The following is a 16,523-nucleotide window of genomic DNA, read 5'->3' on the forward strand; positions in this document are numbered from 1 at the left end:
CAGGCAAAACTCCTTTGTTTCCCTGCATAAGTGGCAAGCAAGTCCCACAGCCCATGGACCAGAGCCGCATGGCTCTTCTGCACTCTACCTGTGCGCGTGCTGAGGGAGCCAGGATGAGCAGGGTCCCACACTCACCTGCGCAAATCAGAGTAAAGTCTCCCAGTGGTACTCAATCTCTGTGGCTATGCTTCAGTGAAAACACAGCACAGGCTAGCCCAGAGGGAGACAGCCCAGGTCTCTTCAGGCCCCAAACCTCTTCTATAACCAGGGGTTAAAGCAGGTGGAAACTTGCTTCCTTTTCAAGAAAACCAGGAATTCCTGAATTCAAATACAGGGTTTACATTTCTGAGATTCTGATTTTGACCAAATTACCTGGAGGAGAAAGAAGAGATGGTACAAATAGCACCAATTACAGTGAATACAACAACTTAGAAGGGAATGGGGACAAGAGGTAACAATGAGGGTAGATACAAGCAAAGAACATACGAAATTAGCACTAAAGCCCCCCCCCCTTTTTAATTTTTTGGAGACAGGGTTTCTCTGTGTATCCTTGGCTATCCTGGAACTCACTCTGTAGACCGGGCTGCCCTTGAACTCACAGAGATTCACCTGCTTCTGCCTCCCGAGTGCTGGGATTAAAGGCAACCCAACACTAAAACCCCTTATTTTGAATGTTAATTTTAAAAGCATAGATTCAACTTTAATTGCCAGAATGGGATAAATAATCATACATAAAGAAAAATCGGAGGCTGAAGTTGTACAAGGATGTAAAGTCTATGGATAAATCAAGTATTCAGTGGGAAACATACAAGGAAGAGAATTTACTTGTTATGAAACACAGATTAAAATGAAACTGGGTGAGCAGACACTTATTAGTCAAAGGAAAAACCTGTCATTCTCCACTGTGACCACACGGTGGCACTAAAGACTAGCAGTGGCGCTGTCCTCCCCAGGCACTGTCAAAGTCTCAAACCCAGGTTCTCCCAGACTCCCAAGCACCTCTGGTTTTCCCCAGAATCACCAAGCACTATCTTCAGAATTGACTATGGATTTCTTTATCAACAGCCTCTGCCCAGCCAAGAAACGGCTTAGTTTTGAAAAAAAAAAAAACAATGCAGCCAGCCCTCTGAGAATCTGCCTGCTATGCTGAACCTCATCTAGGCTAGGGACGGGTAAGGATGGAGTCCCGAGTCCTCCTGCCTGGGTGATGTGGCCACTCCCCTCAAGCCTACAGCCCTTTCTGCCTTGACACCTGACTACCTAATGGTGGACTTGTCATTCTATCTTGGGTAGGAGTCTGGCTCTGTATTTTTGTGCCTTGACTCCTTCTGAAGGTTACCCTCCGTGGAGTTCTCTCTTTCCATAGTATCCTAACGAATAGACTGGAGCAGAAGTCTGGACTTGGCCCTCATATACAACCATCTCTTCCTTGGTTCCTCCTCCAAATGTCTGGTGGCTCCCAGTGCCCCCATTCCCATCCCCTCCCCCACCCCAGCACTTGCCCAAAGTGGGCTGTCTACCCATGCTGGCTGGGGACTGGTTGACAGCATTACCAGAAGAGGACAGAACGTTGCTCTGAGGAAGGCGGACCTACCCTAGTTTTAGCCCCGCTACTTAGGGCGGGGTTTGCCCAAATCACCAAACCTCAGCTGTAAAACAGAAGCAAAGCCATGCTCTTGCTATTCTTTAGCTGTTTTGGCAACGCTTGTAGGTTCCTGAGATGTCTCCCCTTCTCTCAGGAAACAGTGTGTTCCCATGCCTGGCAGTCTAGGGACCGATATGTCCATTTTGTCAGACCTTGTGAAGCTGGGTGACAGGTGTGAATGTCTACAGGGTATAGGACACGCACGAAAACCAGCACACTAGTTGGCTGGACCTGTGGGACACAGGATGCTACCTCCCCTTCTAAATGAAGTATTACTTGGACTTTCAGATAAGAGCCTAAGTTTTCAGAGTCCCAAATGATTAAGCTCGGCTACCTGTCACAGTCCACCAGCCAAAGAGAAGAGCAGTGTGTGAAAGGGAGCCTCAGTCAGTGTGGGCACAATGGGAATAAGGAGTTCAGGTGTTCCAAGCCATCTTTGGGGGAATGACATTAACTTTGGCTTAAGTAGAGGAATAACTGGGACAGGGAGCAGCAGGACACAGAATGAATCAATCTTGGTCAAGAACTATAGTGTGGTTGAGCATTAAGCTTCCGTTGTTCAAAGTGACACCAAGACTTGAGAAGATGTGCCTGTTCCCGTAAGATGATTGCTTCAGCTTAAAAACTGATTCTTCTGCTGGCCTCTGCTGCTCTGACATTCAAGGTCTGGGACAGTTACTGAAAACCTGCAGGTGGCTTTGGGAGCTCTGGAGCAGGACACGGGGAAAGCTGCTAGGACGTCGTGCTGAGAAATTCTGTTCTCTGAAGCCACAGATGGCCAGAGAGGGCTGTCCGGAGGGCGTTTGGAGGAGCCAGCAGGCACCAAGGCTCGGAGAAGTGGTTTCAGTTCCTACCCAGCTGTCAAGGCCTCGGTGATGCCTCGGACCCAGCATGGCAGACGGATATAACTGCGCTTTTGGAGGACTGGAACCCAACTGGCTTCTGCCTAGTACGACTCTTTTCCTAAAGCCCTGCTCACGTGGGCCTTCTCCGTGCTCTATTCAGACCTGCAGGATTGCCGCTCTCCTCTTGTAGGAAGTCCCAGGTCCCAGGCGTGCCTCCCATCTTTCTGCTCCGGTAAAGGGAGAAAGCTAACTTTTCTGGGCTCTAAGAACAGGTGTCTGGTGTCTTTATTGAGTAATTTGATCACTGTTGGTCAGCAGGATAGACTCATACTGGGGTCTCAAAGCCCTCTTAGATGATGGGTAGATTTGATGGCCTTCTATCTTCATGACATGGAGGAAGGGGTCTCTGAAAACAGTTCTGTAGGGAGAGATGTTATGTACCCATAGCACTGACCACGCCCATCTGGGCGTGGTCCCGGGTATGTAGAAAGTACGGGGCGAGGGGATAAAAGATTTGGGGGGAAGGAGATGAGCTCTTTGAGTTCCGGTTGCATCCCAGAGAGCAGCGTGCCGACCTTTGGTTCTCGGCTTTCTTGATTTCTCATGTAAGTGACTTCTCCCTCAATAAAATACCACAGGACACCCCTACTTTGTGCAGCTTAATATTTCCACAATGCAGTTAGTCCCGTTGTGCCCCGGCTCTGCCTGCTTTGCTGAGTTACTCTTCACTCCATCCCTGTGTGGGGACGGTACAGACCAGCAACCCTTTAGCTGCAATGCCAACTCAAGAGGCACCGGAAGCCGGGACACTTCTTGTGACTCATGGCTCCCAACACTGTCTGGACTTAAACATCATTTGGTGCCAAAACCTGACCTGAAATGACATGAGTCTATTTATGCACTCTTGAGCTTCCAAAATAGGAATAAGTGTCCACTTCTCTGCATACACATCAAGCATTTGATTTTAGGTGAATTACCCCAAATCTTGTGGGGGAAGTATGCAAGGTATACTACATGTTGTACATACACAACTTATTTCCCTAAAACATTTAAGGTGCCCCATCCCCAAATCAATGAAGGTCCAGAGTCTCCAAGAGGGATTTGTGGATCTTTGAGGCTCCCACACAGGGTGGTCCCGATCACTTACGAGGCACAGTGCTGGTTGTGCTGCTGATGTTGCTGGCATGGCTCTGCCCTGGCCCATGTGGTAAGCAGCACTCCCCTCCCCGTGGCTCCAAATCACCTTTGCCTCCCTGATCTTCAGAGCATCCTCCTGGCATGCACGGTCCCCGTGGGATAGCGGGTTTCTAACTGTCTTGCTAGCTGGTCTGGTGCTCCCTTGCCCTGACACATCTTCAAATGGTGTCCTTCATTCCACATCAGCCACAAGCTGGCCCAGGCCGCCATGCCCTCCTCGTTCCTCCTCCCTGCACTCAGGAGAAAGGCAAGCTCACTTGTCACAGCACTTGGCTCCATTCTTGATGCCAAAGGAAGGGACCCTGTTGGCCCTTACCCTTGGGGATAGACCCGATGGTGGCCCTCCTCCTGGTGGCTGGGGCAGAAGCATGATGGCTTTGCAGGATCTCCCGACTTCTGGGGTCTCCAGACCTCCCAAATGCACCATTAGGAGACCCATTTTGGCTGTTGGGGGTAGAGGACAAACCTAGAGAGGGGAGCCAGGCCCAATGGCTCCTTTCCAGAAAGCTAAGGTGGCTGCCCAAGGAGCCCCTGATTTTGATTTGCTCAAAGAGCTCACACGGGCAGAACCCCCTGAGGCCAGGCCTTATCCAAGAGGGTGGTGGCTCAGGAGCCAGGGGACAGGAGCCAGGGGACAATATCAAAGAGCCACTCTGTTGAGAGCATAAACAATCTAAAATGAGGACTGGAGGAACTCTGCCCCTTAGGAGAGAGTTTTCTTCTTCAGCCCTCTTTGTATAAATGCCCTCAGTTCAGGACCAGGGGGTCCTCTGAATCTCTCCTACAGGGGTCTCATAGAAAGGGAGGACAGCTTGGGCCAGCCTTTCTTGGGAACCTTCCTTGTAGGGTACTGCCTGGGTCCCTCTTGAGCTCTGGACACTCTCAGTAATCCCGTCCCTTCTCTGAGGGTGACTTAAAAGGGTCAGTCCCACAGGAGCACGACCCTTCTGTTCTCTGTCCACTCACTCAGAGGGTGTCAGGACCAATCAGCCACCATGCCGACTGAACACTCCACAAGGGAGTCTGGAACTGACTCAGTATCTGGGATCAATGACAGAGTTCCAGGTCATGAGCTCTGCTTACCAGATGGCATCTGAGAAATTCAAATGAGGAAACACACCTGTCATTTGCACATCCACGGACAGTTTACTCTGAGAGGCTGCCTGGCAGGGCATGGAGCCAACCAATGGTCAACCACATCCCACTGGACCACACACTCAGGTGCTTGGGAGACAGGCACTCTCCTTTGGGATGGATGGATGAATGGATGATGGATGGATGGACACACCATGATTAGACACTAGCTTTAAATGAAACTTAACCAATCGCATCATGATTGCCAGTAAACAATTGCTCTAGGCACATGCTTTCATATGAATCAGAGTGCCTCTGTGTGTGTGGGAACCAGGCTATGCCTGCATTTCTGTCTCCAAGTACAAAATCTCAGTCCCTGCCCATGTCACCACTCCGAGCTCTAGCACCATTCCAGAGAAGTCTTTCCTCTGTCCAGCCCCCATGGGTCAAGTCTAGCAGTGGAACTTGACACTTGTGTCCGATCTGTACAGTCAAGGTCAAGGTCCATCAGGGCTGTCCTGCACCAGGCTCTCATTCCAGTTAGATGGGGGCGTTTTCACATGCCTAATGCTAGCAGGAGTTTAGAAGATAGACCCCCTACACTATCAGTTCATCAGCCTTGCAGAGACCTCTTGCCATGTGGGCACAGTGTAAGCACTCAGATTCTTTAGGTAGGCTTAATTACTTAGACCCTCAACAAGAAAGAATCAGAATCCTGGACATTTTCCTCCTTGTGCGAGCCTCTACATGTGCCAGGAATGGTACTAGATGCTACAGACACAGTGGGACGATATCAGGCATTGGACAGCACTCATCTGGACCACGATGCCGACATTGCTACCCAAAGCTCCTCACCAACAACAGTCCACGCTTCAGGCATGTGATCTGTTGCTCCCTCCGATGGATCACCGCTGCATCACTAGTGTGACCTCTGACCTATGAGTCATCCAGCTTCGTGAACCGTCACCAGTCATCACTGCTTTGTGTTGGGGATGGAGCAGTCTGGCCAGCTGGTGAACCTTCTATACACACCCCTACACCAGCCTGTCTCTACCCTTCAGTGCTTGGGTTTGCCTTCCACACGTTCCCCTACGCTTGTACTCCTATGCATGCACCTAACAAAATCAAGTTATTACTCTGTGTTATGTTAACCTAATGAAAATCTTTGCCCAGAAACTACAGGATTTTGCAGAAGTAGAATGGATTAAGTTTTCACGTAAGTGCTGATTTCTGCTACTTGTTAAAGTCCCTACCCCTTATCTTGGGAAGGCAAAGACCAGAAAGAAACTTCATTAAGGAGTGATTCCCATAGCTATCTATTCCCATAGTTATACTGTAGATCTTATTTGTTAAGAAAGAAATTGTTTTTATTACTTCCTACAAATGTGTGTGTGTGTGTGTGTGTGTTACCTGCAAAACATTTACCTGTAAATGTTTGATCCTGCTTTTGCTGTTACTACAAACATGCCAAATTCCTTTTGGTGAGCACAGGCCCCAGAGACCACCCTCAGGTGGCCACACTGTTATTTGACCTCTAAAAGCTGTAAGAAATTATGAGATGCTTCTGGATCTCTCCAAAGCATTAGCTTGGAGTCTCAACCTGCATGCAAATAGAATTCTGTCTCTCTGGTTGTATGGTTTTCTTTCCTGGTTGGAACTCCCATAATATAATTTGGAGGCCCCAGCAAGATTCCAGTCACACGGGCCCTTTGTACTGAGGAAACAACATCTCAGTCAGGCCAGAGTGAGGGCTTTCAAGTGAAGGTGCTAAGCACTACCTGGCATTCCTCAGAAGCAGCACTCTGACTCAGTACTTGACTCTCCAGACAGTTGACCTCCCTGACCAGACTCACTATAGAGAGAGGGACAAACTTGACAGGAAGAACTTGCAGGATAAGTTAAGGCACAGAATCCCTGAGTCCTAGTCAGGCCCATTCTTGGGGTAGAAGAGGGCCCTGATCACATCATAAAGATGTCACTATAGGGTCATCAGGTCAGGAGCCTCCCAAAGGGGCAAGGGAACATGATTGACCTCTGAATGAGCGTGTGACTCACTGGCTTGTACTTCAGGTTCAAGTTTGTAGCTCCACGGCATGCCCTTAAAGGACTCCATAAGGCTATGGATTTCATGAGGGCTCGTCTGAAATACCATGGTGAATGCATATGGTCTAAGGGTGGCACCAGATTAAAGTCTGGCTGCGCATCATGGAAAACTGAGTCTACTATAGCCAAGCATGGGCAAAGTGCCATAAAGAGACAAGGACAGATGAGTAGCTGAACGGTTTTCTCTCTGGAAGAGACTCCTCATCTTGTCTGTCTGTCTCACATCACCGACATGGGAAGGGAACACGGGGAAATCTGTAAGGTCAGGCCTGGGGGTCACTCTTGCCTGCAGGTTCACTGTTTTCCCTGAAGTCTGTCTTCTCTGAACTCCGGGGCTGAGCTCCTGGCCCGTCGATCTCTTTTCCTTCCACACAGCAGAGTCACTTGACACTGTGGCCTCTCTCCCTCTGGGGACCCCTGGGTCCTGCTCAGAATGAGGCGGCTCTGGTTTCACTCGACACCTCTTTACTTTCTGCCATCGTAACCCTCCATTAGGTCCTCAGGCCCCCAAGGAAGCTGTGTCACCAAGGAAGCTGTGTCACGGGCCCTTTAACCTACCTCTGTCTGAGAAGCCTGCCCCCGTGTGTGAGAATGGCCTGGAAGAGTCTAGAGGGACCAGGAGGCAGGGCAGCCGCTAACCGCGGCACCTATAATCCAGTAACTTACGAGATTAAAATTAATATGGTTTCTGGCAGCTTGAAATAAATACAGTTTTAATCCCAGTCTACCATTTTAAGTCATGAGACAATGAATTTTTGTCTTTGAGAAATTCTATATTATATGTAACAAAAAAGCATCTCTTCCCTATGGAGGGACTAAAAGGGAGAATGTTTTCCCCTTGCACCCCAAGGTCAGGTAGGTCCCAGGGGACTGTGGGACAGTTCTTGACAAGTTCTGTAACTGTGGGGACTCACCTGTTCTCCTGGGTAGGAGGCTCCCACCTGGTGAACTCTAACCAGTGTCCAGTCTACAAAATGCAGAGGAGTAATTTGCGCAATACTTCCAAGGGAAGCCGTGGTCCAGCAAGGCCTTTGATGGTCAGTTATATAGTTGAAACACTGGACAGAGGATGCCAGAAACTGGTTAGAGGACCCAGAAGGGACAAGTGACCCCTGAAGGCCAGATAACAAAAACAAGTGATTACTTTTGGGCATCGATACTGTTTTAGATCCCCAACAGGAAAGTAAAAGCAAAGATTAAATGCTAGATATGGTCCTTTAATTGGATATTATACTCAACCACATGAGATTATATAAAGAATCATTTATCTCTAACAATTTTCTTCTCTGTGAGAACATTTCTGCCCTGCTGTAGGACATCATGACCTCGGCTCAATTCAACACAGCAGTGTCTACCTACAGCCAGGAAAGGCAGGCCCTCATATGGGGATTTTGGTTGCTCCCACTTCCGTTAAAGCTGCAGGTGTTACCCCGTGGATCTGCCGTTTATGGGTTAAAATGGCAGAGGAAAAAAGAGACCTGGACTGCAAGAACCCAAGCCAGACCGACCTTTCCGAGTCACCATCCCAAAACAATGAGTAGCCATCACCTTAGTCACACCTGGAAACTGGCTAGTCTGTACCGGGCAGCCCTGCTCATGTGACAAACCAGCAAGCTAACAGGTCCCTGGGGAACCTGATTTGGTTGTTCGGTAATGGGGGTCTTGATGTCACCTTGCTGCACTGGGAGTTATGGTGATACTGGCCACTTTGCTTTCTGTAGGACTGGTCACCGTGACTCCCCGAGACTGGAGAGTGACACGGAGAATAATGCTAGCCATGCTTTATATAGAACTAGTAAGGTTGCTAAGAGGAATGACTTGCTTTCTCTAACTGTTGATGTCTTGTTATACATCCAGGTTTCAGGCCTTTCGAAGACTGCTCATACCCACATCGTGACTGCTAGCCTTACATCCCAATGAAAGCAGATTTCTAAAACTCTTGGGCCAGTCAGAGTCCTACACTGTGCAGGGCTTGTTCAGGTTTTACACAGCAGGGTTACAATCCCATTGACCTGTTTTCTACTTAGCAGACCCACGTCATTAAAAACTCACGTGACGTTACCCTCTGTGAGAATTTCTGTTTCCAGATGAAAATGTTATACTCCAGCCAACAGCCAGAAGGCATATGTTGTCCCGCTGTAGGGTGCCCTTGCTGTCTGACATCCAAGTGTTGCTCACACACACATAGATATCTGTACTCCCTAGCCCTGGAATGCGATAGACAGACATAAGGGCTTCCGGATGCCACTTTGCAGCTCCCAAGCTTGTCAAATCTTAGCCTAACAGGTACTAGTGACTTTTTCTGCCTCTTGGGATGCCCCAGCTGATCGCCATGCCAGGAGCATGTGAAAGCACTAGAAGAGCTGTCCAGGTTGTATCTTTGTGGCTGGACTTGGAAATAGCATGGAAATAGAGAGTGGTATTGGAGGACTGGCATTCTCTGGGATTCACTATCAACAGCTGGTTACAAGGGTGATGCAGGACATGGAACAGGTAGCCCAGGGACAATAAGAGACCAGGTAGCCTCTTTTGCAGAGGCAGTTTCCCAGACTAGAAGAGGCTTAACTTTGCTGACCAAGAAGGACTCTGTACTTTAAAATGAGGAATAGTGTTACTGCACAAACAGATGTGGAATAATAAGAGGTATGGTCAAGCAACTGAGGGGAAGAGTGAAAACGGGGGGGGGGGGGGGATCAATCCTGGTGGCTATGGAAACAATTATTTAAATTGTTCCCTACAAAGGTTTGCAAGGTTTTTTATTGCTACCTACTAAAAACTTACCTGAAAACATTTGTTTCTGCTTTTGCTGTTCCTGTAAACATACCTAACTATGATAGAAATTTATTTCAGTAGACATGAGACACGGAGGCCACTCTCAGGAGGCCAAACTGTTACCCGGGCCTCTGGAAGCTACGAGAAATTATGGGACTTTGCTGGGTTTTTCCAAAACAAGAGCTTGGCTCCCAGCCTATGTACAAATTAAATAAAGTTTTCTGGCCTCTCTGGTTGCCTGGTTGAGTCTTTGCTGGCTGGAACTTCCATAAGACTGCATACAGGGGACCAGGAGGACATCAAGGGAAGCCCACAGAGGACCCCAGGAAATCCCAAGACACTAAGGACACAGGACCAAGCAGTTGAGCTACAGTGGGCAAGTCAGACCATCTGTGGCTTTGGTGCTCCACACTTGTGCTGCTGATCTGAACTTGGTCAAACGTTCCTTGCGGAACTAACTTCCCAGGGGGTGACTCAACAGAAAGCTGTAAGGGAAAAATCTTCTACGAGGCTGGCCCTGGTCACGGCTGGGGTCTTTCCCATTGCTGGTCTCTTTCTCAGTGGACTTGCCTGGACAAGGCACGGCCAGAGGCCTTTGGAAGGCCATTCAGAAAACCAGACTCATTGAAAAATTGCCTTCTCTGGATTCTGTTCCCAGCTCAGAGGCTGCAGTGAGGATGATGGGCATGAGGCGCAGGCTTTGCAAAACACCATCGTGCCACTAGAGGGAGCTTAATCCTTATGTCTCTACTGACTATACTTGGAGGAGCGGGATTTCAGAGGACCCAGACAATCTCACACTATGGCCACATTAACAGGACATAGCTGGTAGATAGTCATTATCTACCTGCTCAGAGTATTACCCAACCCACTGTGTTGCACTGTTCTTGTGATATTTACACACTTCTAGGACATGGAGGGACTCATGGCCCTGTTCTCCAGAGTCCCTGCCCTAAATCCACACTTTTCAATACTAAAAATGAAAGCAATGGTGCCTAATCAGATCTCTTTTCCAATCACAGCAGGTCTTGGAATCTAGGAGAGATGGCTGGCCGCTTCTGTTTATCTTCTGTTTCCCCAACAAAGGTAACTCTAGACTGTAGAATGCAGTTTCCTGTTGATATTTTAGCTTTCCCCGACAGTCCATCTATGGAGATGTTTCCTGCTTTTTCTCACCATGTACCCAGGGTATTTGTTTTTCAGGGACATGCCATCTTCTCCTTAAGTGCCCCCTGCCCAGTCTATTCAAGGCTCCACAGCACTTTGGCAAAATGAGAAATCCCTAATTGCTTTTGAAATAGGCAAATTCCACAGTCATCTGTTGAGGACGCTCTGCACCAGCCACAGAGCCAGGCTAAGCTACCTTAGGTCCCACTACAAGGGTGATTGTCTATTAGAGCAAATGGTATACATTGATGTGGCATACTGTGATCCCCACAGTGATAGGCACGTGGTCACAACGCAAAGGAAGATCAGTTTTACTCAGAGGTTGACACTGAGTCATCAAGTCTAAGCCATCTAGGAAGGCAGGAGTGACGGACGGCATCTGTGAGCTCAGCGCCTCTGTAGCAGACTCTGTGAGCACCATCAATGCACCCATTGTATAAACAGTATGTAAGGTTTGGTGAGCTTGAGTACGTCGTGCAAGGTCAGAGGTTTACACACACACACACAGACACACACACACAAAGAAGGAACAGCTTGTGGAAAGAAGGAGCCGCTCTGTAAGGTTTTTAAAACTACAGATGCTAAACCCAGAGCATTTAAGCAAGTTTTTCCAGAGAGACAGAATGTGATAGAATCAGTAATCAAATCTGGGCACTGCATTAGAGCGGGCAGTGGGTGGATCAGATAGAGGACTTTTACATCAAGCTAAGGAACTTGAACTGTCTCCTGTCAAAGAGGCGCTTAGGGCTCTAACTGATGCAAACAGCCTCACATTCACTCTAACTTACCCTGTGCAAAAAAAAAAAACAGTATAAACTGCCAAATCTAGAGCGAAGGTTTAGCAATAATTGTCATCTACAATGGGCATGCCCAGGGCAAAGACGGCACACTTAAAAATCCTGTGATCCAGGAAGAAAAGGACAACCTAAAAGAAAAAAATAAGGAAGTGAAACAACAGGCGATTCACACACACACAGAGAGACACACACACATATACACACATACACACACAGAGACACACACAGAGAGAGGCACACACACACAGAGAGACACACACATATACACACACATACACACATACACACACAGAGAGACACACATATACACACACATACACACACACACACACACAGATGAAAAAAGAATGCAAATGGCCTCCAAACATATGAAAGGGTTCTCAGCTAATTAAGCATTTAATGATTGAAATGACACTCTCTCACCAGACTGACAAAAGGAAAAGACTGCTAAGAACAAGCACCGGCGCTGACATGGGCTTGGGGGGTGAAGCTTTATGCAACAATTTGGAAGGCAATTTGGAAATTTCTTGTGAAGTCTGAAACATGCTTGGTGCGAGGCAGCATTCAGGAGGTGTGGGCAGGGGTATCCTTCCTGAGTTCAAGGCCAGCTTGGACTGCAGAATGAGTTCCAAGCCAGCCCAACCTACACAAGAGACTAGTCTTGGAAGTAAAATGAGGAGCTGGAGAGATGGCTCAGAGGTTAAGAGTTCCCAGCAACCACATGGTGGCTCGCAACCATTTCTAATGAGATCTGGTGCCCTCTTCTGGCCTGCAGGCATTTTAAATAAATAAAATTTAAAAAAACAGAAATAAAATGAAATAATGCGCATAGATTACTGGGTTAGGCAATTTGTTTTTCGGTGGGAGAAACATCTTCACAAGAAGAGGAAAACAGCACTCGGGAGGCAGAGGCAGGCGGATCTCTGTGAGTTCAAGGCCGGGCTGGACCGATAGCCTCCGAAACAATACAGAGAAACCTTGTCTCGTAAAAACCAAAAAAAAAAAAAAAAAAAAAAAAAAAAAAGAGGAGGAAAACATTAATTGCAACACTGTAACATCAGCAAATCAGGAAAAACTCAGGCGAATCTATAGGTAGGACATCAGTGGGAAATTAATAATATTTTTTACAAGAAAAAACACAGAGTTTAATAGCAGCTAAGAAGATGGAGCTCAGGACTGGAGAGATGGTTGAACAGTTGAGAGCACTTACTATTCCTGCAGAGGACCAGGGTTCAGTTCCAGCACCCACAAGGCAATTCACAAACATCTGTAAGTCCAGTTCCGGGGGATCTGACACCCTCTTTTGACCTCCATGAGCTCAAGTCATGCATGTAGTGCACAGACATACATGCAGGCAAAACACTCATGTACATAAAAATGAATAAACCTTTAAAGCAAGGGAGAAAGCAAAACCCCCTTTGTATAAACTAAAGTGGACTTTAGTAGAAAATGAGAGAGCCCCAGAATGACACATATGTAACAACACACATTAAAATATACTTAACACAATGTTGCTTGTTAAATTTTATATGAGCTCATATCTATGCACTGAGAAGCTTAGAAGGGGCTGGGAAATGCACATAAAACAGTAGTGGCAACGGGGGCACTAAATATCTATAATGTTATGACTCCCACTAGCAGAATGTATTCCCCCATTATTTGTATGGCTTATTTTCATTTCAATGAATGTAGAGGTGGATTTGAAACCCACTAACACACCAGCTCCCATGAAAAGTGCTGTGGCCAATACTTGTAGAGAGTCCCTAACAGGCAGAGCCCATCTCTGAGGAGCTCCGGCTGCTGTGAGGGCAGCTCCCAACATGCCGGCACTTGGGAAGCTGAGGCAGGGTCATTTTTGAGAGTTCCAGGATCTTAATGACAGCAAACTGGCTGACTCACCAGCGGGTGAGTGTGAGCTGCCGGGCTGATTAAGGAAGTCCCAGAACTGGACGGCTGGAAGGCCAGTGTGCCAGGAGAAGAAACTAGGTCCAGGCAGCAGGTGGTGTGGGGGCTCTGGTGACAAGCTGGGGATTTGCCTGAAGTTTGACAGAGTAAGTAAATTTGGTGTTGGGCAAGTATGACTTGGCCAGGTGAGGAGGAAAGGGGCCCGTGGAGAGCTGCTGAATGTTCCAGCCTTGGGGAAGATGGGGAGTCTAGAGTCGTGATTCTCAACTTTCCTAACGCTGTGACCCTTTAATACAGCTCCTCATGTGGTGGTGACCCCCCAACCATAAAATTATTTTTGTTGCTACTTCATAACCGCAATTTTGCTACTGTTATAAATCATGGTTTAAATACCTATGTCTTCCATTGTTCTTAAGTGATCCCCGTGAAAGGGTCGTTCGACTTCCGAAGGGGTTGAGACTCATAAGTTGAGAACTGTTGTTTATGGCAAGTTTTAGAAGAGGGAAATGAACCTGAGGGACTCATTGAATTGAAAGGAAAGGTAAACATGAGGGCTAAAACCAAGGCGATTTGAGGCCAGGCTTCAGAATGCGTGTGAGGCATCCATAAGTCAACAAGCCACAGTCGGCCAGGTCCTTTCAGTGGGAGCTGTAGAGAGCAGACCGGGTCTACTCACAGTAAAGGAGACATTGTCCTTTTCTCTACTGTGCCCACTATATTGTGATGGGCTGGCCAAGGGCAGCCAGGCAGACACATAGTCCTCTGGCTTCCAGCCACCAGACTCACAGGTTTCCGGGAAAGGCTGACACGGGCCACTCTGTTCTTTTGAATCTGAGAACACGTGGCTGTGGAAGCCTAAATTAATTAAGTAATGCTGAAGCCCCGAGGCCGTCCCCAGGCTGTAGCACACAGGGAAGGGGTTAGTGAGGCCTAAGAGCACTCTACCCCACCCCCACCTCCAGTGCTGGAATCCAGAAGCTCATGAGTGTCATTGGAACTAAGCCTGCACTTAAGTGCTTCCACGGAGACAAAGAAATAATAAATCAGGGTTAGGCACCCCGCCCACACACTGCCAACCACCACATCAACCTGCTTCTTCTCAGATACCCAAGCAGTTCCCATCTCTGGGATGAATTTCTCCAGGGAACCACAAATGGTGAAGACCTGGAATTGTTGCGGCCCCTTTGGCCATCTCAGAAATGAAGTCAAGACAGGCTGACCCATCCCTCCACAGTAGCACCTACAGACTCGTGACCTCAAGAAGGCACTGGTGCACTGTGACTCCATTTCCACTCTCCCCAGACTCCCCACTCTCCACTCAGCTCCCCTTGGCACTGAGCCAGAACGGAACAGATTTTGCTCTTTCAAACTAAGCCCACCAAGCCGTCTGAAGCCATTCAAGGTAATCATGCAGCTCCCACTGGGGAGGGAGCATGGATCCCTGAGACCGTGTGGCGAGTCCCTTGTGCTGTGTACCCTGCTGCAGCGGGATGGCCCTGTCACTAGGAGATGGACATGGGAGTTGGGTCTGACCGGGATGCATTACTTCGCTGCAGTGTCCCTGACTATAGAAAGGCAATATGAATGTTGGTGAAGCGATCAAACCATTTAGTACATGCTTAGTACACTGCTAGCTCATTTTTTACAGATTTAATAAATAAACTCCTTCCTCCACTCAGTCAACTCACAATGTATGTATCCTGTAGTAACCATTTCCACATTTTTGAGAAAGGAGGTGAGGGGAATGCTTGCATTTTCCCCTCCAGGATCAATAGGAAATTTCCTCTTGTCTATAAGTTATGCTCAGATGCAAGAGTCTCTGGAAAGGAGTTTGCCAAGCACCGGGGTGAGGGAAAGAAGCCGCAGGCACAGAAACACAGCAGGGATGGAGCCCTTGGAGGCCGCAGCCTGGCAGCAAGCTGGCCAGCACCACGGACAGCTCCAGCGGTTCCTCCTAGGAGGGATGCTCTCTGGTCCTGAGGGCTTTTTGCTGAAGGGGATCCTCCCCTACCTGTAACCCCTGCACCCCAGCCCACATGGAAAGGCTCTTGCCTTCTTAACTGGAAGCTAAAGAATGGTATTTAGGGATCCTTAAGGGGTCGGTCTTTATCTGCCTCTTGCCCTCACCCTGCCAAGGCGTGGCCCATTGCTGATGGAGTAGCACAAGCATAATGAAACACAAGGAATAGAGAGGCAGTAAGAGGGCGATGAGAACAGGTCTCAACAGCCAGAGATCTCGGGCAAGGGAGTAGCTTCTTTCTCCATGCCTGGTTTCCTATGGGGGGGTACCATCGCCACTGTGTCAGCACTGGGGGAGGATGAAGGAAGAGGATACCCATCCACGGCCCTGACACAGAGTCTACATTCTACCATACAGGAACGGCGGAGCGGAGTGTCAGCTGTGAGTTCCGAAATGAACTGGTTTCATTCTTGGGAACAGCTATGGATTATTATGTGGGCTGGAGAGACGGGAGAGAAGGTCTGCTGCTTGCCAGCACTGGGAAGTTTCTTTTCTGGAAGATTCCATTGTGTGCCTCCAGTCTCATCCTGTGTCCTGATTTTATTCAGGCAGAGCAACAACATCTGAATAAGCAATCACTGTCACCTAGGTTGGGGGATACTCTTTAAAAGCCACGAGGAAAGTCAGAAGAGCTCAGGATTCTTAAACTCAGGCATCTGGAAGGCCAGGCAGGTGACAAAAGTTCATGAAGCAAGCCGAGGGAAAACTAGTCTCTGGAGAGTGTGCAATGAATACAGGGTGTGGGATAACATTTAAAGTAGTTTTCCTGCACTTTCTGCAATATGTATTTTGGTGACCTCTTAATGAACAGAGGCCAGGTGACCACGGAGGAGCTGTGACTTGCCCAGTGCCATCCACAGCCATGGCTGTCCCCATATTCAGGCTCCTTCCCTCATCTAAGGGGCAGTAGATCCCTCACAGAGCCTGTGCTGGCAGCAGCCTAAACACTTGAGTTTCTCTTCCTCTCATGGGTACCTGTGCATGGGTTGAGAGGACCA

The sequence above is a fragment of the Mesocricetus auratus genome, unplaced genomic scaffold, assembly GCF_017639785.1.
Source record: "Mesocricetus auratus isolate SY011 unplaced genomic scaffold, BCM_Maur_2.0 Super-Scaffold_100006, whole genome shotgun sequence".
NCBI classification, from domain to species: Eukaryota; Metazoa; Chordata; class Mammalia; order Rodentia; family Cricetidae; genus Mesocricetus; species Mesocricetus auratus.